Genomic DNA, 26776 nt, shown 5'->3' with positions numbered 1-26776 from the left:
AAAGCCCGCCTCCGCCGCACGAGGGGCACCTCGTCCTCCTCGTCCTCATCCTCTCCCGCAGCCTCCTCCTCGGGGATGGGTGCCTTCTTGTGAGCAGGAGGGAGACCCCGCGGTCTCCTCAAGGCCAAAGTCTGGCCTGGAGAGATTAACTTACACGGCAGCATCGTCTCGTCGGGCACGAGCTAGCGATAATCCTTTTCACTTGGGGGGAGCCCCGCCAAGGTCTCATATTGACCCCCAAGGGTCACTAACTTGGCCGTCCTCGTGAAAATGGCTGCATGGTAGTTTCAAAGTCAGGAACGAATAAAAGAAGCTAATCAGCAATCAACTTACAAGCTGAGAGTAGAAGGTACTTACGAGGGCGGTTGAAGTAATGGTGTTCGCAGTTGCGGAACCCCTTGGACATAAAAAACTGGTCCTTAAAGTCGTTGGGGTGGATGGGCATCTCGATGACCGCAACCGAATTTGAAAGACGGGTCAAGTAGTAGAACCCGTCGCCTCGCCCCCGCTGCTTCGGGCTGGCCTTGAGGCAGAAGAAGTAGAGGATGTCCGCCGGTGTGGGGACCTCCCATTCCTGCTTCTGGAATAGATACTTCAACCCTGCTAACAGACGATATGAGTTAGGGGGGAGCTGGAAGGGAGCCACCTTCACATAATTTAAAAAATCCGCGAAGTACTGGTCCAGTGGAAGGAAGGCCCTAGCCTTGAGGTGCTCGTCGCTCCAAGCAGCGTACTCCTCATCGAGTGGCGCGCAGCTCCGCTTGCCTTCAAGGGGAGGTCGGGCATCATGGGCGCCCCTCCCTATCTCAATTTTATGGGAAAGGAATATTTTATTCACTTTCCCCTGGGTGGTGACCTTCGAGGCAATCCTCTTGGCCTCGAAGAAAGCGTCGGACCCCACCTTGACCTCCTTCTTCACAGCTAGACCGAAGGTGGGGATCGGGGAGTCCGTGGCCACCTCCTTTCCCTTGTTGGCTTGTTGGGAAGATGAGCTGCCAGCACTCTTCTTGGGTGCGCTCTTCTTTGGTCCCATCTGGTCGCCTAACGAACAAAAGAAGAAAATTTAGAAAGGGCGACCTAAGCATAAGAAAGAATCTAGCGCGAAGTGTTTCCTTTACACGGGCTGAGGTAATCTCAGCCCGTGGAGAGTGAGACCACGCAGTTCTATGAACATGCGCTTGTGCTCCCAATGGGTCCCCGATTACTCAGAATCTGTGTGTTAGGAGGGTCAGAGTAAAAGTTTTCCTTGGAAGGAAAGTTTCAGTAGGAAAACAGTGCAAAACCGCCTGTGAAGGGTGCCCCCTAAGCTACCCGGTTTTTGCACCCTAAGAACTGGTTATTCCAAATAGGCATACAAAAATTTTACCCAGAAAATATCCCCAGAAAGTGTACCCTATGAGTCATGCTTCTAAATGGTTTTTCCTATGGTCGATGCCCCTAGGATAAAAACCTACGCCTAAAATACCAGCAAAAAACCAGCAACATACTGCATGCGATTACAGAGACAATTTACCTAAGCAACAGTGAAGGAAAAAATTTAAAACATGCACAAGCGGAGGACTTACAGAAATGTTTTGCTGTGGTGAGACTGAAAGGGTCGTCTGGGTTGGAATCCTGCTGGGATTGCTGGTACCGGAGTCTCGAAGGAGTTCTCGTGCCTGAATTTCTGGAACGCTGGGAACAGTGACCGGAAGAAAGAGAGGGTTTTGAGACTGAGAAGAAAGAAGAAGATGAGAAAATGAGAAAATTTTCAAATAAACGGGCAGCCCATGCGAAAGGTGGCCAGCCCTTTTATATACGTAAAAGGCCAAAGGAGGAGGGTCATTGGATCGCCTTGATGTAGGATATGAGGATCACTACTCGAAAGACGAAATGACGGCCGAGTATAGGCTAGGCCATTTAATGCGGTTCTCGGAAGACGTACCGTCACCAACCACGATGCTCCACGTATTCGACGCCAGCGTAATGGGAGGAATGTGAAGAGTCCACAAAGAAGCCTAAAAGCGCCCACTATGGCCCCTGGTGACGTCATATGCCATGAGCAGGGGCTTAGGGGGAAAATGTACGCCCTAAATATCCACGGGCTATTAGCAAGCTGAGAAATGGCATAATTATATCAGCCACGTGGATGTCACGTACCCGAAGCTGCTATTACCAGGTCCTACCTCTTTAGCTCGAGGTAACCAAAGGCTTAATGAGATTACTAAGAGTCGAGTCAGGAGTATGGACACCACGAGCTGAGAGTACATCAAACTTAGGGTGCGAGCTTGAGTTGGCACCTCTGACCCCTTATAAAGTCAACCACGCAATGTAAACGTGCATATATCAGACATCACGTGTTTGATCCATCCCTGAATTCTCGGACACGCATCATAAATGTGCGTGTTCAGGCAACCACGACTGGGTTGGGCCGTGCGGCCCATTATCCCCCTTACCTATTGATTAGACCACACTTCAGTGTCAGGATTTAGGAATTAATCATGAATGTCATAGAAGTGACATGATGGGTAAGAAGGTCACGGGATGACCTCCCTTGCCAACCCCCAGGGGCCCTCTCCCTATAAATATGGAGTCCCTGGGAGTTGCAAAGGGTTGGATTCTATTTGATAAAGAAATACCCTGTAAAGAATATCAGAAAGATAGCAATAATATTGGCTGGTGGACTAGAAGGATTTTAACCTTTGAACCACCTAAAAAAGTATTTGTGTCATCATTTTACTTTGAGATCATTCATCTATTACGGTTCATTATTTAGCACTAATCCCACTCTTTGTTCTATTAATTATCTATTGCCAAAGAACCGCGTCAACACACTAGTACACAACATGACATACATTAGACTTCAAACAGCAGATGCGTAAGGAACTTTTCTCATTGCATCTTCCTCTTTAAGAGTTTGGGGAGAATGCTTTTTTGAAAGATGAATTCCATGGTAGGACGGTAGACGTCCTTTCTTGGAATTTGTCATTGAGAAACATTCAAGCACTTTATCAATGTAAGTTTCTTGAGATAGAGCTAAGAGTCTGTTCTTTCTATCCCTAAGGATTTGGATACCTACAACATAACTTGCTTCACCCAAATCCTTCATCTGGAATTGAGTGCTCAACCAATTCTTCACATCTGATAATTTCTTAACATAGTTTCCAATGAGTAAGATATCATCTGCATAAAGAACCAGGAATACCACTATTTGATTTGCCTTCAGTTGGTAAACACAGGGCTCATCAATATTTTGTTCAAAGCCATAGGTTTTGATTATTTCATCAAACCTAAGATTCCAGGAACGAGAAGCTTGCTTAAGTCCATAGATGGACCTATGTAACTTACAAACTTTTCCTTCTTGTCCAGATACTTTAAATCCTTCTGGCTGATCCATATAAATGACCTCGTCAAGCTTTCCATTAAGAAAAACTGTCTTGACGTCCATTTGCCAAATCTCATAGTCGAGAGCGGCTGCTATGGATAGGAGGATGCGAATGGATTTGAGCATGGCTACCGGACTAAAAGTTTCCTCATAGTCCATGCCTTCTCTTTGGGTATAACCCTTTGCCACTAATCGAGCTTTATAAGTCTCGATATTTCCATCAACACCTCGTTTCTTCTTGTAGATCCACTTGCACCCAATGGCCCTAAAGTCACTAGGTGCTTCCACAAGACCCTAGACAGAATTTGAGTACATGGAATCCATTTCCTGTTTCATGGCTTCGAGCCATAGTTCCTTTTTAGGGCTATCCATTGCCTGTTTCAAAGACAATAGATCATAGTCATTAGTGTCACCAACAACCATATTGGTTTCACCATCCAAACCATAGCGGACTGGGTTCCTAGACACCCTCTTACTACGACAAGGCTCCGTGACTGTTTGCTCAGGAACAATGGTACTTTCTTCATTTAAATAGATTTGCGTTGATCGGACATGAAGAGTGGCAATTTCATCATCAACTTTCATTGATGACAATGAAAAATTGGTTGGAGTCAATTCTTCAACCATCTCCTCTAAAACTACTTTGCTGCGCGGTTTGAAGTTTTGGGCATAGCCATTTTCCAGAAAATTAGCATTCATAGAAGTAAACACTTTATTTTTTGAATGACTATAATAAAGTCAACCCAAGTGCCTTTAGGATAGCCAAAAAACATGCAAACTTTGGTTCACGGTCCTAACTCTCCTTCCTTTTTCCTCAGGACGTAGGCGGGACACCCCCAGATTCTATAATGGCGTAAAATAGGTTCACGATCATTCCAGAATTCTAAAGGTATTTTGGGGATTGATTTGGACAATATGACATTTAGAATATCATTCACAGTTTCAATTGCATGTCCCCAGAGTGAAGTTGGCAGAGTTGAGTTACTAAGCATGCGTCTAACCATTTCCAATAAAGTTCTGTTCTGGCATTCTGCTACACCATTTTGTTGCAGAGTACCCAAGGCAGTAAGTTGTGATAAAATCCCAAGTTCAGTTAAATGATCTTGGAACTGCATATCCAAATATTCTCCACCCTCATCAGATCACAAGATCTTTAACGTTTTACGTAATTGGTTCTAAGCCATAGCTAGGAATTCTTGAAACTTTGAAAATGTTTCTTATTTCCTATGCATTAGGTAAAGACATGAGTATCTAGAGTAGTTGTCAATGAAAGTGATGAAACAATCAAAACCACCCCTGGCTTTTACATTAAAAGGTCCACAAACATCTAAATAAACAAGTCAAAGGGGTTCTTTGGCCCTATCACCTTTTGTAGAGAATGAGCGCTTGGTCAGTTTGCCTTCTAGAAAAGATTCACAAACAGGTAATTCACCTAAGGTGAGTTCCCTCAAAGGCGCATCCTTTGTAAGTCTTTGAATCCTATCATAGCCAATGTGACCTAGCTCAAATGCCATAAATACGTCATGTTATCTTTAGTTGTCTTTTGATGTTTATTGGTCCTAGGTTTAGCTACTTTGAATAATTCATTATTAAGCGCGAGGGGTTCATTAGGTCACAGAATATAAAGCCCGTTTTTCGAACATGCAATACACAATTGTGATCCATGGAAAGAAACATATATATAAGAACTTGTAAAAAAAAAAAAAAATTGTTCTAATTGCAACATGGAAACTGAAATTAAATTTCTAATAAAATTTGAAATAAAAAATACATCTTTCAAAATTAAATATTTATTTTTGAACTTCAGGCGAGCTCTTCCTCTAGCTTGGACCGCAACGAACACTCCATTCCAAACTCTAAGCTTTAAGTCGCCTTTGTCCACTTCCTTCCACGATTCAAGAAGCTGTAAAGAGTTACAAACATGGTTAGTAGATCCAAAATCAATAATCCAAACAAATTTATCATTCTCTAAAATACATGTTTCTAAGATAAAGGAACTATAATCATTACCTTTGTTTTTCGCTGTTAGAAACTTGGGGCAATCCTGTTTCCAATGCCCCTTCTCATTGTAGTGAAATCACTTACCTTTACCTTTCTTGTTATTCTTTTTCTTCCCCTTAGGCGTCTGTGCACTTGGTTGTGCACTCGTCTTTCACCCATTGTAGGCTTGGGGTTGGTTTTATGTCCACCTTTCTTCTTGTTTCCAGCTTTTGAAGTTGAAGTTAGGTTAGCTTCAGCCTTAGCCGGATCAACAACAACAACAGTAGTCTTCATTTCTCCTCCCTTACTTGGTCCACCCATGATAGATTCGAAAGTCTAAAGCTCGTTCATGAGCTGGGTCAAACCATAGTTGAGTTGGAGAAAGTTGGTGGTGAATGCCAAGAAAGTTGGAGAGAGACTATTGAGGATTAAGCCGACTTAAGTCTCCTCATCTATTATTGCTCTGTGCAGTTCAAATTCTTGAAAGTAGTTTTTCATTTTGAACAGGTGATCGCGAACATGGTGAGACAGTGCCATTCGAGAATTGAATACTTCTTGGTGGCCTCAAAACGAGTTTGCACTGATTTTTCCTTGAACATGTCTTGGAGCTAATCCATGATTTCGTAGGCCGTCTCAACATTCTTCATCTTTGTCTTGAGAGTGTCGACCATACTAGTCAACATGTAGTAGTGTGCCTTGTTCTTAGCCGCCTACCAACACTCATATTTGTCTCTAATAGTCTTGGTAGCTCCTTTAGCTGGAACTTCCGGGGATTCTTCAGTCATGACGAACTTGGAGTTGTCACCAGTCAACACTATGTTGATGTTCTGCTTCCACTTAAGGAAGTTTTCTCAAGTGAGTTTCTCAATTGAATGTTGAGAAAGGATGGGAGTAGACACAACCATAATAATACTAAAAATTATCAATAAAATAAAAATCAATCACATTTTCTCAATAAAACTTCTATTCACTCAAATTTCAAGAAATAGCTCAACATATACCACAAAATAAGTAAGATATGGAAAAAAATACCAAAAATAATCATATCTCTATTTCTTTAGGTTTTTAACTAATCTATGATATTCTTGTCTCAGTTAGCGAGAGTAAAAAAAATTCATTAGTTAAATAGAGTTGTAAACTCATTTAATAATGGATACCATTAGTAAAACCCTACTATTCGATCAAAATAAGAATTTTTTTTCTTATTTTATGAGCTAGACCCACTGTAACGCCCTGGTTAGTTAAAGACCGTCACATTTTGTACTTTAAATAGTGCTTAACTCGCTAAACGAGTTATTAGGTTGTAAACGTGCATCTAGGTGTTATTAACAGGCCAGGGTAAAAAATCTCGGTCAAAAGGAATGGATATATTTTATTTAAAATATTAAACTATACATGGGCCCATAAAAGTGCTTACAAGGTTATTTACAACCCAGAATGGTCATTACAGTATAAAATTTACAACCCGCCGACCTAAGCGACAAAGATAGGGTTAAACCCTAGTTCCCCTGAGAAACACCTTGGTCGTGATGGTCAAGTGGCCGCATATCTACACATCGCCACCTAAGCTCTCCACTCAAGGCTGGGTGAGCTTTTCTTTCCCTTTACCTGCACCACATAGAACTCGTGAGCCAAGGCTCATCGAGAAAACTTATTACTGCATGTATATAATAGAAATAAATGATTCTGGAGCTTGCATCCCTAATCAGATGATGACTAATAAGTCTTTCTGGGTAGATGACTAATAAGTCTCTTTGGGTAGATGACTAATAAGACTCTTCGGAGTAAATGACTAATAAGTCTCTCTGAATAGATGACTAATAAGTCTCCCTGATTAGATGACTAAAAAGTCTCTGGGGTCCCGCGCCCCAAGCGATGTGACGTTTCAGTCACCTGAGCCTTTTAGCGCTTGCTCTAAGTCACTAGCCTTTAGAATAAACAGGCACTTTAGTTTTCTTCGACCAGTAGGTCGGTCAAGCATTTAATGCTCATGTTGATTAGATCTAATCATTTCAGCCTGCGTTAAATACGCTAATGCTGCTCTTGACTCATAAGCCAATACCATACGACCAGTGCTCAGTACTACTGCCGATCATGACTGATAAGTTAGAACTTCAGGACCAATACTAAACACTAATGTCGTTTCTGAGTAATAAGTCAGTGCTATTCACAAGTAAGCAGAGCTGCCAGGCATTTACAATGCAACCAATGTCCATAAATAGAGTACTCAACATGCCTCATCAATAACCATGCATGTCACATACTGGGTGCATTTTTCTTACCTCTGGTTCGAGCGTAAAATAATAAAAGAACGACCCTTGAGAAGATCTGGCCTTAAGTCCCTTAGCGGTCAACTAGTCATAACCAAACCTGAAATCCCATCAATGAAATAAGCAATAAAAGGTTCATGGATTAAAATCACGCTCCCAGGACCTCGAATCCTACTAAAATGGTTAGTAGATTCGATCTCGAGCTTAGAGAAATGAAAACCCACACTTAAAAGTGACTAAAACCCATCCAGGCACAAAAGGGACAGGTGGGCCGCAACCTGCCCCCAAGGGCCACGGCGCGCCCCAAAGACAGAGAGCCCCCTATCTGGGGTGCCAAGGGTGGGTTGTGACTTGCCTCTGTGGGTTGCGGTGCACTTGCTAGACAGAACCCATGGGAGGCTCTGGGATGCATTCAAGTTGCAACTTGCTTGAACTCGGTCGCGACTTAACCCCATGAACCCAGCTCCTTTGCATCTTTCTTAATTCAAACTCAGCAAAATCTTCACTAACCCAAACCCAAAATCAGAACAAAACATTTATACAACATATCCACCAACCTAACATCGAAACCCAAGCTTAATACCACTTGAAACATCACACATACCCAATTCTACAACCAAGATTCTCAAGCCTTCAAACAATATAAAAATAGAGTAAAACCTTGAAGTTTAAGCTGAAAAATCCTTACCTCAAACCCAGAATTGAACCCCTTAATTGTTGCAATACAATCCTCAGTCCCAAACCTCAAGAACCTTAAGCTTTTGTAACGCCCTGGATAGCCAAGACCGCTACACTGTGTACTTATAAAGGTGCAAGACTTGCTAATCAAGTCATTATTTTAATAACGTGTCACTAAACATGTAAGAGCTAGGGTTAAAAAGGTTTTGGTCTCAAAAGACTCACTTCATATATTTAAACTATTATAAACACGGGATCCCAAAGAAAACAGAGTTAAAATAAGTTTACAGACTCCCAAAAGTACATGAGTAATCACTAGCCATATTAAGGCAAAATAGACAGTCTTTAGGTCTCGCGCCCCTGCCTAAACCTCAACCGTGGCGGCCGGGCACTTAGTTATGTACATTCTGCTCGCTGAGCTCTCCAATCAAGGCTTATCTAACTTGCCCTTGCCTTTACCTGCACCATGTAGCACCCGTGAGCCAAGGCCCAGCAAGAAAACATCTTATACAACTCAATCAATGATAACAGACAATTAACTCATTAAGCATGTATTCCCGTCAGATAATCCACAACAGATATTCAACACATACATTCAGATTCAAGATACAATCTATCACATATTACACTCATATCACATAATATTCAGGGCTGACGACTTAGGCCGCACCCTCTGTTTAACCCACTGACTCCGGCCCGCTTAAACCGAGCTCAGTGCATAATAAGCTGTCCTCGGCTACCAGTGGCCGAGTCGTGCCCTGTGCGCTAGTGAAACCCTTGGCACCCTTAGGTCGTTGGTTCACTAAATGGCTTTCATGGCGTAATACCATCTTTTCAAGCGTTTACAATAGGGAGCCCTTAGTCCCGTCACATATATCCAACCAGGTGCAGTTTTCTTACGTTTAGTCTGTACAGCTATTGAATTACGAGCAACGCCCCTCAAGCACGATCCGTTCTCGAGCCTAAGCCTTTATTACCTAGTCACAATCAAAGTATAGGGTTCCATTAATACTCAGATACAGGTTTACAGTTACAAAACTAACTCCCGGGAATCCAAATTCCACCAAGCATGGTGGTGAAACCAATCCTGAGCATACTAGACCATTTCCCCGTGCCTAAAACCCTCAAAAACTCATGTGTGCAACCAATGGCTGCGACCCTAGCCTAAAAACAGAACCAAGCCCATCCTGAACAAGACACGTGCCGCGGCCCTTGCCTTGGGCACCGCGGCGCCCTCCCATAGCCGAGTCTCCTTGGCCCTTTTTCATCCTAGGGCCTCAACGCTCTAGAACAGAGCCATGGCCCTCCCCTTCGTGCCTAGAAAACCCATCATTTCTAAGCTTGAAACCTCTCCTTAAACCATCCCAAAGATCCCCAACTCATAACCAATTAATCCCAACTCCTTTAGCATGACTTAAACAACATAATTCCACAGAAAACACAGCCTAACACACATTAATCTTCTCTTTTCAATTTTTGAAACTCAAGAGCTATAAACACTCAAACCAGCCATTCAAATCCAATTTAAAACTTCTAAACCATGAGTTGAAACTTACCTCTTATGATGAACCACTTCACCAAGACAAAGCCAAGCTAAGTCCCCAAGTTTCCTCCTCAATTTTTCCTTAAGACAATAAAACCATGTTTGCTTCAACACTTAACCAAAACCCAGAATTCTAACCACAGAGAAGAAGATTAAAAGCTTACCTTAAACCTATTTTAGTTCTTGATTTACTCCTGAGCTAAGCCTCCAAATCACCCCCCTTCAATCCTCCAAACAACAGCTGAATTCTAGCAAATTCTCTTTAAGTTTCTGTGTTTCTTCCCCTTGTTTTCCTTGTGAGAGAATAGAGAGGTAAGGCTGAGAAAATAAGGTCGGTTTATATTTTCCAAAGGCTTCCTTATGTCTATCTTACTCGTTAAGTTAATCCCGAGGCTCGGGGTGCCGGAACCGTCCCCGAGGCCAAAATGGAAAAATCCCCCAATATTCCCGCCTAGACATCCTAACCTCAAATATATCTCCATATATTTAATTTCTTGACCCGATACCTAAAATACCCTTGACTTGTCCAAAGTCACATCTTAAGCCCCGTTGTGACTTTTCCCCCGCTATCTGACCCTAGGATCGTCTTGAGTCGTGCCCTACAAACCTACCACATAATAATGTGGTTCTTACATTTATCACATATATATACATATCACATTACCACATAATATCATCAATTATCATATAAACATTACTAAACATATAATTACTCATTTAAATCACAATTATTCCATTAATGCCCTCATGGCACACTAATCAAGGTCCTTAAGCCTTATTAGCGATTTTGGGTCGTTACAGCTTTAATCTTCTAGTTTGCTCAAAACCCCAAACTGTGTGAGAGAGAGAGAGATGATCGAAAGTGAGAGAGAGATAAAAAGAAAGTACTCTATTTTTGCTGCTTATTTCCTTCTATAGCCTACTTGGCTTATGTCTATCTAATTGCTTAAAAGACCAAAATACCCCTAAGGTCATTAAAACCTTCAAAGCCACCCAAGGGAAAATTTGTCATTTCTCATCTATCTCGTTATTCATAATTAACGTCCTCCAATTCTCGCTACTCCCAATATCCTCAAATAATTATTAAATCATATCCCATTACCCGTTTATTCCCTGTAATGTACTAAGCATCAAATTACTCCCAGGCTCACCCCGAGCCCGAAAATCAACCCCGTTATGACCAAACCGCTAACTTGCATCCTAGGATAATCTCATGCCAAATAGCTCAAACATATCGACATAATAATGTGGTCTCACCCATAAATCACAAACATGCACATAAATACACAAATATGCTCTCAACGGGCCAAAATTATGAAAATTCCCTTCTAATAAGAAATGGGCCCACATGCATGCAGTTATCATCATATAATAATATAACTCACATAATCATGCATATAATCACATGATTGCATATTAAATTGATTATGGCCCTCCTGCCCCCTAATGCAAGCATAAGCCACATTAGGAAATTTGGGACATTACACCCACGGTATCGATAATCATAGATTTAGTCCTAGCAGTCACCGTTGGGGCGAGTCTATTAGAATTTGACCTATAATTAGCTACCTTTTGAAGTCTAACCTTGTCAAAATAATTAATGAACACCTTCCGTAGGGGGATGAATCAAAGTGTCTCGAGGCCCCATTAAGCAATCGACCTTGTTAAACTAATGGTGGAGATCGAATATAATTCTTAAAATAAGATCATTATTTAATTAAAAAATAGTATTTTTATATTAATTTAAAAAAATTAATGACTATGGTTCCCCAAAAAATTGTAAAATTATATCTTTAAAACAAAAGTTCTATAATTTTTTATTTATTCTAAAGTGTCATTGTTGATGGTGAGAACTCGTCAACGATGTTAGGTCCAAAAACACAATGTTTAGTAAGATAATAACTAAATGAGAATTTAGAATAGACTTGAGGAAGGATAAATGCAGATCAACAATGGAGTATAAACCCATATATTGTTTAATAACCTATGTATACAATGAATTTTCCAATGCCCTTCAATGATGAAGTGAGGCCCTATTTATAGGTGAAATATAATGGCTCTTGGTACATTGTGGTCCCGAAGAGACAAGGAGATACATATTCAGGTTGTAGGTGGTAGTGGTGTTGGAGGAGTGGTGGTCGACTCCAGTATATGTCAGGGGTCTCCAAAAGTACTCCTTCCTTGGTACCGTGTCATACCTCCACTACTTGTTGGGTACGGATGTCAGAGTCGCGCCTCTGTCCTCCTCAAGGTCGTACATCCTGTACTCGTGGGCATGCCTTATACCTGATGGTTCTTTTTCCTATTTCAAAGATACACCTTTTCACCAGGCTTTCTTACATTTGGTTAAGTGTTGTAGAACTTATGGGTTGTCATGGAAGATATGGTGAGGCAAGGCGCCTTTTGCGGGTCTTTATCCCAGCAAGATGTGAGGTCTCGCATGGACCCTTGAGCACAAGGAATGACATCTTGCGTGACAAGGCTTGCGGGCCTATGGTGAGGCATGTCCGCGGGACTTGGCGCGAGGTGCTGCTGCACGGTCGAGGTGGTGTCCATGGGACTTGGCGCGGGACGCTGCTGCGCGACCGAGGTGGTGGGTTCGCAAGACCTGGTGCGAGGCGCTGCTGCACGACCAAGGTGGTGGGTTCGTGGGACCTAGCGTGAGGTGCTGCTGTGCGGCTGAGGTGGTGGGTCCGCGGGACTTGGTGCGGGACGTTGCTGCATGGCCGAGGTAGTGGGTCCGCGGGACCTAGCGCGGGGCATTGCTGCGCGGCAGAGGTGGTGGGTTCGTGGGACCTGGCGTGGGGCATTGCTGCGCGGCCGAGGTGGTGGGTTCGCGGGACCTGGCACAGGGCGCTGCTGCGTGGCCGAGTGGTGGGTCCGCGGGACCTGGCGAGGTGCATTGCTGCGCAGCTGAGGTGGTGGGTTCGCGGGATCTGGCGCGGGGCGCTACTGCGCGGCCAAGGTGGTGGGTCCGCGGAACCTGGCGTGGGGCGCTGCTGCGCGGCTGAGGTGGTGGGTCCTTGGGACCTGGCGCGAGGCGCTGCTGCACGACCGAGGTGGTGGGTTCGCGAGACTTGGCATGAGGCGCTGCCGCGCGGTTGAAGTGGTGGGTCTGTGGGACCTGGCGCGAGGCGCTTCTACGTGTCCGAGGTGGTGGGTCCGCGGGACCTGGCACGAGGCGTTGCTGCACGACTGGGGTGGTGGGTTCTCGGGACCTGGCATGAGACGCTGTTGCGTGACCGAGGTGGTGTCTGCGGGACCTGGCGTGGGACGCTACTGCGCGGCCGAGGTGGTGGGTCTGCAGGACCTGGCGCAAGGCGCTGTTGCGTGGCCGAGGGTGTGGGTCCGCGGGACCTGGCATGAGGCATTGCTGCGCGGCCGAGGTGGTCCTCGCAGGACCTGGCGTAAGGCGCTAGGGTTCGTGGTACCTGGGCATGGGGTGTAACTCCCTGGATAGCCAAGACCGTTACACTGTGTGTTTGTAAAGTGCCAGACTTGCTAGTCAAGTCTATTAGTTGAAAGCGTGTCTACGAAACTGTAAAGGAACTAGGGTTTAAGATATTTTGGTCTCAAAAGCTACATTTTCATTAAGAAACATTGTTCACTAACACGGGATCCCAAAAATATTAGTTTAAAGGCCGTTTACAAAAGTTACAAGGTCCAAATTCATAAACCAGCCATACTAAGGCAAAACGAGCAGTTAGGTAATCCCTGTCCTGACTCACTCCTCGACCATGGCGATCGAACAGCTGGCTATGTACATTTCACCTCGGAGCTCTCCACCTCAGGCTTGGTCCAGCTTGCCCTTGCCTTTACCTGCACCCGTGAGCCAAGGCCCAGCAAGAAAACACAACAACAACAAAGTATAAGCAATTAGCAACAAGTCAATATCTCACATCACATTACATAATCTCAACCACGTCATCAATCGGTATAATCAGGTATTTCAAATAATAAGCATATCAACTCACGTCATTTACAGTTTACAAATGATAACTAGGGCTAGCGCCCTCAGGCTGCCCCCTCTGTTACCCCGTTGTCTTTGGCTACCAGTGGCCAATCTGCGCCCTGTGCGCTAATATCATGTACGCCACTCTTAGGCCGCTTTTACATGTCCCATGGCATAATACCATCATTGACACGATACAATTCTCGGGAGCACTTAGTCCCATCACAAACATACAACCGGGTGCAGTTCTCTTACCTTTAGCTTTCAGATGAATTAGCTATGGGCGACACTCCTTGAGCGCGATCCGATCCTCGAGTCCTAGCTAGACACCTAGTCACAACCATAAGGAAAGACACCATTACAACCTTAAATGAGTTTCTAAGCCAAGTTCTAGTACTCGAAACATTGAACTTCACCAAATATAATAAAAGACTCAACCCCGAGCACCTTAGGTTAAATTTCCAAGCCTAAAATCTTAAAATTCCAAAATCCCTTAAGCGCCGCGGCATAGGCCACCCATGCCGCTGCATGGCCCCCAAACAGAACCTCCAAAGGCTCAAAAACAGGTAAGGGCCGCGGCATTGCTTGGGCCATGCCGTGACCCGCCCTTTTTCTTCAGTATGCAACCATTTCGAAGGGCCGCGGCTCTCGAAGAATCATGCCGCGGCTCGACCCTTCGAAACCAGAAAAAACCACCATTTTCAATCCCTAAACCTCACCTTAAGCCACCCCAAAGCCCCTAAATTAAAACCAATTAATATTAACAACATTAGAATGAATAAAACAACGTAATCCAACCAGAAATCCAGCCTAAGACTCACTAAAATCCCAATTCTAATTTCTGAAATTTCAAACCCACAGAACTCAAAACCAGCCATGAAAACTCTCAAATTCAACCATCAAACTTTGAATTAAACCTTACCTCAGCTGTAGAACCGTTTCTCCAAGAGTCCCCTGACCTATCTTCAAAGTTCCAAGCCTCAATTTCCACCTTGAATGTAAAAACCATAACCATTTAAAACTCAGCCATTCCTTTAAGTTCCTAACCCCAAAAATGAAAATTCAAAGCTTACCTTAGCACTAGCTCAGACCTTGATCAATTCCTGGGCTAATCCTCCAGACTATTTCCCCAAATTCTAGCTTAATTCCAGCAATTCCCTCTCAAGTTCAGTAGTTCTTCCTTTGCCAAGAGAAAAGAGAGAGAGAAAGAGAGTTAGGGTCGGTTTATAATTTTCTGTCTAGTACCTTCCTAAGTCTTCCAAGTATACCCTTAGTTTATTAAACTAATCCCAAAGCTCGGGGTGCCGGAAGTGTCCCCAAGGCCAAAACGGTAAAATCCCCCAATAATCCCGCCTAGACATCCTAACCTCAAATATATCTCCAATTATTTATTTTCATCACCCGATAATCTAAACCACTACCCGATACCTAAAATACCCCTGACTTGTCCAAAGTCAATTATAATGCCCCGTTGTGACTTTTCTTGCTATCTAGCCCTAGGATCGCCTCGAGTCGCCGGCTGCAGATTTATCCACATCATAATGTGGTTCTCGCATATATCACATATCATATTACCACATAATATAATCAATTATCATATAAGCATCATTAAACATATAATAACTCATTAAATCACAGTTATTCCAGTAATTCCCTCCTGGCACACTAATCAAGGCTCTTAAACCTTATTAGTGAATTTGGGTCGTTACATGGGGGGTTCTAATCTTCAGCAAGGCAGAGACCTACGAGGCACTTGGGAGTGTTGGATAGAATGTGGTCTCGTGAGACCTATAGGCTCGAGCTTGATAGCATGACTAAGTAACCATTAGCCACGTATTTCAACCAGGGATCAGAGATTTTTTCCTTAGTGGGTTTTTGGCATCCACACTTGCCCTTAGTCTATGAGGAGGTCTTTAGACGTCCTTGCAAACTTATTATGATGTTATACTTATTTTTCATGAGTACGATACTTGCATTATTCTTGGAGGCATATTAAGCAGCGAAGGATGTCATTCAACACTATTGGGTGATGAGGACCTTTCTATGCGAGATAGTCTCGCACAGTGAGATCCTCTCACATGGTGAGGCTTAACTCATTTTCTTTGTGTTTCATCTGTTGACGTCCCGGGGCCTTCATCAACCTTCTTTCCAAGGATAAGGCTTATACGAGGCTTAGGAGAACGATAAAGATTTAGACAAGAGTGTTTGGAAGCACTAGGCTATAGTTGATCTCGCTATGCGAGGGCCCTCTCGCTATGTGAGGCCTCTTAACCTTCTTTTGTGTTTCCGTGACTTCATTCTTCATTTATGTTTGAAGGTGGCATTTATATAGATGTCCAATGAAGGAATGGAGCCTGATTGAGCTATAAAGTCAAGGGTAGTCTTGCCGAGGGAGGGTGCCCTTGCTATGCGAGATCCCTTTGCAAGGTGTGAGGTTTCTCGTCGCCTTGTTTTCCTTAGTCTAGGACTCTGACAAGCTATTCTCTCTTTTCTTTTGTGTGTGAGGGACTTTTGCAAGTCCTCATGGTCAATAGCTTTATTTTGAAAGGGTTCCCCTTGGGACCCCTCTACTGCGCGTGATTTGTGTCTGTTTGTGCACCTTGATTACTCGTAAGGATATGTTGACCCTTTGGGTTCTTGCTATCCTTTAATATATTTTTGCCCGCACGTTTTATTTTGTGTGAGAAGCGTCCTTCTTGTCATTATGCATAGTACTATTTTTGCAAGCGTCTTCTTTGAGACCCTTTTTGAAAGCGTCTTTTGTGAGACCCTTTTTCGCAACGTCTTCTTTGAGACCCTTTTCACAAGCGTCTTCTTCAGGACCCTTTTTGCAAGCGTCTTCTTTGAGACCCTTTTCATTAACGTCTTCTTTGAGACCCTCTTTTGGATTTTGAGGTGAACTTTCCTCGAGTCGGGACCTTTGTAGGGAGATGGTCCTTGTGAAATCTTGCGAACACCTATTTTCAAGGCCCTTTTTCCCTTGGTAAGGCAACTCAATCGATCTAGACTTGGGGATCTCTTTGGGTTTCTCTTTCGTCTTGTGTGACGTGGTCCCTTTACAAGATGGGTTTGTCCGTGATGAGGTCACTTTTGAGGGACCTTTTGACTTTTTTAGATTCTATAAAGGTAGCTAGTCCTTATAGATTCAAATGTTGTCTCATAAGGTTCACCTCTCATATATATGTATTATAAATACTTTTATATATATGTATGTCACAAGGCTAGATGCCTGTTTCGCACTTGGCCAAGCACCTAGTGGGGCTCGTGAGTCTAGGCACTTGCTTTGCGCATGGCTAAGTGCCTGTGGAGGTTCGCGAGGTTGGACACCTAATTTGCGCAAGGCGAGATGCCTATTGAGGCTTGCAAGGCTAGGCACCTATTTTTCACATGGCTAGGTGCATGTTGAGCTCGGGTCCAATACCTTGTAAGTGGTTTGTCGGATCTTTCTTGCCAAGTACTTTGTTTTTCATTCTCTCTGATATGCTTTAACGATTCCAGATCTCTGGAATTAGCTAGGCGACTCCTTTGGATCTTTATGGGGGCCAATTGCGATGATTTCATGAATCCTAATAGCTTCTTCTTTGAAGCCTTTTTGTAGTCCTCTTCCAATTTTCAACTTGATCAGCGACTCCTCTATCACGACGTTCTCTTCTACACGAAATATTCAGACGTATTGGTAGAAGGGTGATCGGAGGAAGATTCACTTTCCTCAACATGCAAGTTCTTATGGCCCTCTTCCACACGTATATACTTCCGTGCTCTTTCGAAGAAGTCATCTAAGTTTGTAACCTCTCTCTTGAGCATGTTACTCCATCACGTGCTTCCTGGATGAACTCCGACTGTAATAGCCATCTTGAGCTTCTATCTAGTTGAACTTCCCAACTTTGTTGCTTCCATATTGAACCTATGGATATAGCTCCTTAGACTTTCATTCTCGCCTTGTTTTATGTTAGCGAGTTTGGTAATTGGCATAACATAATCACAGACTGCACGGTGTTGCTGAAGAAATTTTCCAGAGAATTGCTGCCACGACTTGATGGTTCCTGTCCTTAACTTCTTGAACCACTTGTATGCAACTCCTTTAAGTGTAATGACAAAGAAATGGCACTTTGCTCTGATGTTGACCCCCCTTAACCTCATCAAGTTATTGAAGGAGTCTAAATGATACTTTGGATCCGTAGTGTCCTCGTACGGAGCCATGTGAGGCTCTTTGAAGCTGGTGGGGAGTTGCTAAACCTGCATTTCCCTTGTGGAGGGCGAATCATGGTCAAATTCTTCGTCATCTCTGTGCCCCCCAAGTGTAGTGATAATCTTGCCTTGAAGGCTTTGCATTTCGGTCTTTTTGCTTAAGGAATCTTGCGGGTTCTCAAACTGAACCCTTGCTTTGGTTGTGTCCCTCGAGGGAGCCGCGGGGGGTGTGGTTTTTACCTCAGACCCTCTCTGGTTAAATTTCCCCCTCAAGTCAGGTGAGGCTTTTGTGGGGGTAATCTTGGGTCTGCACCTCCCATAGGTGGGGTTCGTGCCAGGTTTCGCCACTGGTGTATAATATTCCTCGCGTTCTGGGCAGGGGTATAACAAGTGGAGAGCTGCATTTTGTCACTGTCAACAGGTATGTTGGTTTCTCCTCATGCATGCTTTTCTCTCCTATGCTGGGGAAGGGGTATGCTCGACCTTCCTTGCAGTAGGTCATTCAACACCTCCTGCATGTTCATTATTGCGGCTTCCAGCCTTCTATTTTTTTATGTTCAATTCACGTATCTCATCCTCGTAAAAGCGAGTTCTGGAGCTGGGACTCACAGAGTGCACCCGCAAACTGTTGTTAGGCCTGTGCAAAGAGGGGCATGGGTTCCGCTGGCTGGAGCGTGGTGCAATTGGTGGTTGAGGAGGAGGGTGCATACTCAAGCCACACACACGAGTCATAGATGGTTCACGATGACCTCCCCTAGGTTCGACTGTCAGGAGTGTTGCCTCCTTCTCCTCTTTAGGGGTTGAATGTTCCGCCGGCATGTCTCCATTCTCAGGTGGTGGAGGGTCTCTTTTGAAGGCTTTTGGTTGGCCTCCGTCAAGGTGGATCTCAACATCTTGAGATCCCTGTAGGCGTTTCGAACACCTTGGAATTTTTTCTTGTCAAAATTGATGGAAGAACAACGGTTTGATAGTCATCCTTCCCACAAACGGCGCCAAACTATTGACGGTGAGAACTCGTCAAGGATGTTAGGTCGGAAAACACAAAGTTTAGTAAGATAATAACTATATGAGAATTTAGAATAGACTTGAGGAAGGATAAATGCAGATAAACAATGGAGTAAAAACCCGTATATTGTTTAATAACCTATATATACAATGAATTTTCCAACCCCCTTCAATGATGAAGTGAGGCCCTATTTATAGGTGAGCCCTAATGGCTCTTGGTACATTGTGGTCCCAAAGAGTTAAGGAGCTGCATATTTAGGCTGTAGGTGGTAGTGGTGTTGGAGGAGTGGTGGTCGGCTCCAGTATATGTCAGAGGTCTGAAAAAGTACTCCTGCCTTGGTACCGTGTCGTACCTCCACTACTTGTTAGGTACGGATGTTAGAGTCGCGCCTCTGTCCTCCTCAAGGTCTTACATCCTGTACTCATGGGAATGCCTTGTATTTGATGGTTCTTTTTCCTATTTTAAAGATACACCTTTTCACCAGGCTTTCTTACATTTGGTTAAGTGTTGTAGAACTTATGGGTTGTCATGGAAGATATGGCGAGGCAAGGTGCCTTTCATGGGTCTTTATCCCAGGAAGATGTGGGATCTCGCATGGACCCTTGAGCACAAGGCATGGCATCTCGCGTGACAAGTATTGCTGGCCTATGGCGAGGCATGTGCGCGGGAGGAGAGAGAAAGGTGGGTGGCTAGGCTATGCCTATGCACTCAAGTGTCTTATGACACATATCCTAGGGAAGATTAAGAGACTACCCTAATGATTAGTTCTCTTCCATATTTTTTTCCTTAATCACTTTTTCACCAAAACTACACACTTCCCTCAAAAATCATTTTTTCCACTCAAGCAAACTTTCTCTCTTCCCCTACACTCCCAAAATTGAAACCCTAAGTCCCCTAAACCTCCATTGCAGCATTTCTTCTCTTCTTCACAAGCTCAAGAGTACTCGCCTCCATTGAAGGAAGGAGATCTTCAAGAGTTCTAGCATTGTAAGTTTCGTATCAAAGCTCTTCCTTCTCTTCTTCTTTTTTTTTCTTTCAAATCTGAAACCCTAAGGGGATTTTCTGTGCATGCATGTGGTTCTAATGGCCATGCATGTCATGGATCATGTGTTCTAGGACCAAAAGGGAAGTCGTTGTAAGGAGATTTCAAGGTTTGGAAGCTCTTTGGTGCTTTAGTGAGAATCAAGGTAAGATTTTAGAATTTGGTTAAGTTTTTTTTTCTCTTCCACTCATCTTCATTTTTTACCCTAACGCCCTCTAAAAATCTGTATGTGAAACCTATGGGGCTCAGTTTGAGGGTATAGAATCCAAGAAGGAAGTTTAGACAAGCTAAGGACTATCATCTCCAAGCTAGAATCATCAAAGGTAGATCTTTGGTTGGTTTTGAGTTGTTTTTTTTTTTTTTTTGGTTATTGACGATAGATCTGGTTGTATAGGTTTTTTTGTTGGGTTTTGAAGTTTATTTTATGCTTGAGGGTTATATTGGTTGATTTTTTTTATTTTCATGCATGCATGTGGCTAGGGTTTTGCTAGTTGTATTTAGTTTTGCTAGAATGTGTCAAAAATGCATGCTGCCACATTTTCGTGGTCTGAATTCCAACGAGCCAGATAGTGCCCTACTACCTATGTTTGTAGAAATAATTTATACGGATGCATAGTTCTAGATGATTACTTGAGTTTAGGCTTTTGAAAAAAAAAAAAAGTGTTTTCAAACCAAAGTTATGAACTTTTTGGCATCTTGATGCAATCTGGAAAATTTCTGGGCAGCATGCACTGCCCAGATTGTTTTGAATATTGAACACGTTTTATAAAGTCAAAAGCTATGAAATTTGGTAAAATGTTAGTTTAAATATGTATAAGGATCATAGAAATTTTTTAGAGGAAAATGAAAAATGGGTAAAATGTAGTGGTTTTTCAAAATTTTCCCTAATAATCTGAAAACGAAATTTATGGGCAGCAAACACTGCCCAGATTGTCTTAAATTTTTGAATAGGTTTCCCTATCCTCAAAATTATGAAATTTTGAGAGAAACTAAATTAGATATGATTAAATATTCTACAAAAAATTTAGAAAAAAATGGGCTACGATGTAAGAGAAATAATTTTTCTAAGAACCCTAAAGATCTGAGAAAAACTCATAGGCAGCAGACACTGCCCAGATTTCTTTAAATAGTTTAATGGGTTTTGCCTTCCCAAAAATTTTGAAACTTGGTGAGAAATTTTTTAAGATATGTATTAAGGCTCTGGTAAAATGTTAGATTAAAATATGTCACAGTTTAAGGGTATTACTTCTTCTAAGTTACCTAAAAACAGGGAAAAATAGTAATTTCAAACCTTAATAAAAATATAAATTTTGGGAGGTTAGTTCTCCTAACCTAAATTGAATTTTTGACGTGAGCTTTTGCCTAGTTCCTGTCATTAGGACGCATAATATGTGAGTGAGATTTTTGAAGGGTTGTGGTTAGAGAACCTAACATTTATTATGAGCTTAAAAGCGGGATTTTTTTATCACGTTAAAATGAATAGTGAAAAAAATTTAGGTTCGGAATTGGAAATGAAGTTGTTTTAAAAAAATATCTAAAGTTTTGGATAACTAACAAATCCCAAATTAGTTTAAGGTTATTGAGAATTTATTTTTATCATTTTCTAAACTCGGGGTCCAATTTCCCTTTCTTTCGAAAATGACGTAATAGAGATCCTAGGTTATGAATTTAAATATGGTAAAAAAAATGGAAGTTAGGTTTTATAAAACCATAAATTTATTTAAAACGTAATTTTGTCTTATAATGTCTGTATAGAGTCTCTAAGAGAACTTTATTGAATGTAGCTATGTGGAATATTAACTATAAGAATATGCCATAGTTTAATCCGAGTCACTGTGTGGTTTCACTTCAGTGTTATCGAAGCATGAATGCTCACTTTTGGATAGAAGGTTTCCACAAGAAAGAGCTAAGGAATCCGGGTAAGACAACTTATGATATGTTTGGCTACAACACGTTAATGACTAGTTTATATAACTGAGTTATTAATTAATAGTTTGAACTAGTCCTAGAAGGTTTACTCAAGACCGTGGTCCTAGAGAATTCGCATACTCATGACTAAGGTAAGCAATCCAGCTAGCTACCGCGATGACTATTGACTCTGGCTAGCCACTTGGGAACTATGTGAGAAACTGGTTCGCCACCGATGCTTGTGTGGCTAAAGTCGGTTGGCCATCGCAATATGTAAGAAGTCCGGCTTAACACCTGTGACATAAGAGTCTGGTTAAACTCTGGGACACATAAGTAAGTTGATTCTGAGTTCGGCTAGCTACCTTCACAACTATGAACTCCGACTAGCCACCAGGGAACTATGTGAGAAACCAGTTCACCACCGATGTCTCTATGACTAAGGTCGGTTGGCCACCACAATATATAAGAAGTCTGGCTTAACACTCGTGACATAAGAGTCCGGTTAAACTCCGTGACACGTAAGTAAGTTAATTTCAGAATCAAATCTCTATGGATAAGAAAGTATGCCGAATTCCTCTAGGAGTCTGGGTAATCGGTGCAACTAGTTTACACCCATCGACGCTATGGTGAGATATGTTAAGATGTGTTAAGATATGGTAAGATATGTTAAGATGTATTAAGATATGCTAAGCTATGCTAAGATATGTTTAGATATGTTAAGCTATGTTGAAGGTTCCTATGGAACCCTAAGTAAGTATGTATGATATGATACGAATGACTAAGTAAGTATGTATGTTATGATACGACTGAGTAAGTAAGTATGTATGTTACCAGTTAAGACTGTATGTATGCTCTGAGATTTTCTGTGTGCAGGTGTACTTTCAGGATACAAATTTTGGTTATGAGGCATGACCATAAGTTTTCCAAGACATTCGCACGTTCTTAAATTGTATGTTAGGGTTCGGTTTCATCGGAATACTATTCTTGGTTGATTATCTGCCTAGTTACAGTTAGTTAAGTTCTTGCTTCGTTTATGTGGTTATGTTGTTTAAGTTGTTCTTACTAAGCGTTTCACTTACCTGGTTGTTTCGTGTTGTAGGTAAGCTCAAAGGCAAAGTGGATCAGTGAGCGCTGGAGTTTTTCTGCGAGGATGTACATGTGAACCGACCTCTTAAGGAATTTATGTTTTGGGAACTAGAACCCATCCGATAACTAATAAACTATTTTGGGCTTGTTGAATGTTTTAAAATTATGACACTGTAATGTACTTTTAAGTATGCGCATATTTCCGAACTCTTCCATGTTTTGAAAAGTTTTTTTTTTATATGGATTTTCGATTTCCTTATTTCAGAAAATGGTTATGTTTTTCCGCAAACTATGTTAAGAGATTTTACGGGACGTCACAACTAGGGTCCCCAAACTTTCATACAAGGCAAAAAGACATGAATTTAAACCTTCGTTTTATTAATTGTTATTAATTGATTAGGCTCACTATAGTCATGCAAAACAAATGAGCCTTCACAAGTGGAATCACCCACAAGAGAAGAATTTAAACTTTACATTTACTAATGGGCCCAAATAAAATCTATCATTTTATGAATGTTTTATTTAGCAAAATATCATATATTATGCAAACATATGGGCCACTATATGCATCTAAGCCCAATTGCAAAAATACTACATATAGTGTAAACATACATGTTATAATTGGATGATCCTAATCATGTTACTATATGAGCAAGTCTATGAATTTATGCGAAAATACCACAATTTATTTCATTTGCAAAAATAACACAATTAATTTTCTAGAATTTATCCAAAATTCGAATTAATTAATTTTTTTTTTGCAAAAAATAACTAAGTCAATTTAAATGAAATTTATCAACAATTGACAAAAGTTAATTTAAATTTCATTTATGAACAATCAACTTAGTTTATGTCATTTTGAAAAATATTAATTGAATTAAAATAGGATTTATTAACAATTAACCTAAAGTTAATTTAAATCCCATTTATTAACAATAGAAAAAATTAATATTTTATTAATTGGTTTGCAAAATGCGATATTTATACAATTTAATCAATTTTAAATTTCAAAACAAATATCATTAATTTTTTTTTCAAAAAATATCCTGTGTAGTTACAACTATCAGCAAATATCTTAACAATTTATTTTTAAAAAATAAAATATTAATAGTTATAACAAACCTAAAATATCTTAAACAGTTAAAAAAATTCAAATATCCATCAAAATATTTAGTCAACAAATTTTCAAAATTCAAATGATTAAAATATTAAAATCCATAGAATACTCAGATATTAATATTTTCAAATAAAAGATAACATAAATAACAAGTATTTTAAAAAAATCTTAATATCTGATAACTTAATTATAATATTTTAATATATTAAAAGATTTAAAATTAATTAGTTAACCTATTTTAAAATTTGAATTTGAAACTTTGTAGCAAATATCCAATTTTTAAACAATAACAAACAACAAAAATATCTTTCAATTAATTTTTTTAAATGATAAAATAAATCTAATATTTTGGGTTTGCTAGAAAAAATTAATTTATATTTTATTATCTTTAATTTAATTAAAAATAATAAAAATTAAAAACAATATGTGATGAACAGTACCCGTATCGGGTATTCTTCACCGTGGTTGCTGGGTACATGCGCGCGCTAGGTGAGATGCTGTAGAGGGACGCGCATTGGAGGCCCCTGCAGCCCAAAAAATTTCTAAAAAAAATTGTGTAATTTTTCAACCCAAAACATTTTCTAAATAACTTTTACAATGTTTTACACCAAATACAACATTTATAAAAATTAATTGCATAGAAAGCACAACAAAATAATCCAAAATTGTAATAATCACATAAAAATTCAACATGCTTCATAAAAAACATGAAATCCATCAAATTACTCAACACATCAAATAATTCAATTTTTACTATGTTCATGCATGAAAATAAAAATTACCAAAGACTCTAAGGCCAGTTGTTGGGAATTACTTATACAGGATCTTATTTATTTTCATGTAAATCACATATTAAACAAATTAATATAAGAAAACCAAGAACATGTTTCTATAATTGAATTAAACAGAGATAATGATAAGAACACTTACATTATATGCATCAGAATGAATAAGTCATTCCTTTAGTTTCTCTAACCCTTGTATCCTTTATGCCGTAAGGTGTCATCAAGAAACTGAACCGATCTTCAAATTTCTTCACAGTCTTCCACAATATCCTTAGAATCACCTAGACTAGAGTGGGAAATTCTCAACACATGAGATAGATACACAGAGAGAAGAAAATAAGAGAATATAGTGGCTTAGAAAAAGGACTTGAGTTTTGAAGAGAGTCTAAAACCATAAAACATCAAAACTAGATGTTATGTTCACTTGTTTTCAACTTTCGCTTAGCATTCCTTTTATAGGCTCAATTAGGTAACTTATTTAATTAAAAAATCAATAAAATAATAGGTAAATACAACCCTTAGGTCAAAATTCTCATGGGCTATAGGCTTGTGAAATTTCTCATTTAATTATAAGCCTACTGGACTGAAATTCAAGGCCCATATTATTTTCTATTGATTAATTAATTAAATAATTATTTATAAAATTAATTATTTATAATTTGAACCTTTATTTAAAATTATTTATTAATTTAGACACCAATTTGTCTTAATTAATAAATCTACCCTAAAATCTCTTTTCTTCTCTAAATTGCATAACTCTGTGAAATTATCCAAAATTGACTTGGTCAACTTTGATAATTAAATCACTTAATTGAGATTATGTAGATGATTTTATCCAAGGTACTGTGGGGACCATGGGCCTATGAAATCAAGCTCCAATAAGTTATCATAAATTTAACAAATAAATTTACTAACTTATTAATTCCTCGTGACTCCACTAAAGACTCGGAATTGCACTCTTGAATTCATAGAACACTCTATAAGCACTATAGATATGCTATTAGTTATCCATTGTTATAACCATAATTATCACTCAATCCTCTATAGACGATCTAGAATGAGATGAGACTAAAATACCGTTTTACCCCTCATTGTATTTTATCCTTAAAACACTTAGTTTCTTGTAAATGATATTTTAGTAAACTAATATTAATTACTGAAATGAGATCTCTTTCATTTAGCCCATCGAACCAAACTAAAAGGAAACCATCATTTTACTTCTTCATTAGAAGCTATAGATGTTCATATCTATGATTAACACTCCCACTCAATTATACTACCGAGTTCCCAAGATGTAAGTATGGGCTAGTCCGTAGCGTAAGCTGATAACGAATAGGCCAAATAACTCAAATAATACAATTAGTTAGAATACTAACCACTAAGAATTGAGATCGAATTGACCTATGGTCAACTATATGATATGACTTGAATAGATAATAACGATATGTTTACTTGTCTAATCTACTGTGAATATCGGTCCAAGTCCGATGTAACAAATACATTTGATCTTATCTACTTTGCTAATGTTCTGGAAAGAGCATAACACTATAATGTGTATGTAGATCATATTGCAGATTGGCAAGTTAGTGTGAATCCTGTGCACTTGCAAATCTTAGGACTAACTTATTTTTGAACATATAATCATATTTATATTCCACTGTGATAACGTCACTATAAATATGATTAGTTATACGCTCGGAATTTAATAGAAGTTTATATTAAATAAATAATCATGAATAAAACATGTGAGCAAAGCGATTGACCAAGTCAAAAATGATTTATATTCTTTTATTGATAATAAAATGAGATTACAAAGAAATTGAGTTTTAATTAGGGCATAGATTCCTAACATAAACG

The sequence above is a fragment of the Humulus lupulus genome, chromosome 3, assembly GCF_963169125.1.
Source record: "Humulus lupulus chromosome 3, drHumLupu1.1, whole genome shotgun sequence".
NCBI classification, from domain to species: Eukaryota; Viridiplantae; Streptophyta; class Magnoliopsida; order Rosales; family Cannabaceae; genus Humulus; species Humulus lupulus.
The sequence above is the reverse complement of the archived record's forward strand: the minus strand, read 5'-3'. Positions refer to the sequence as shown.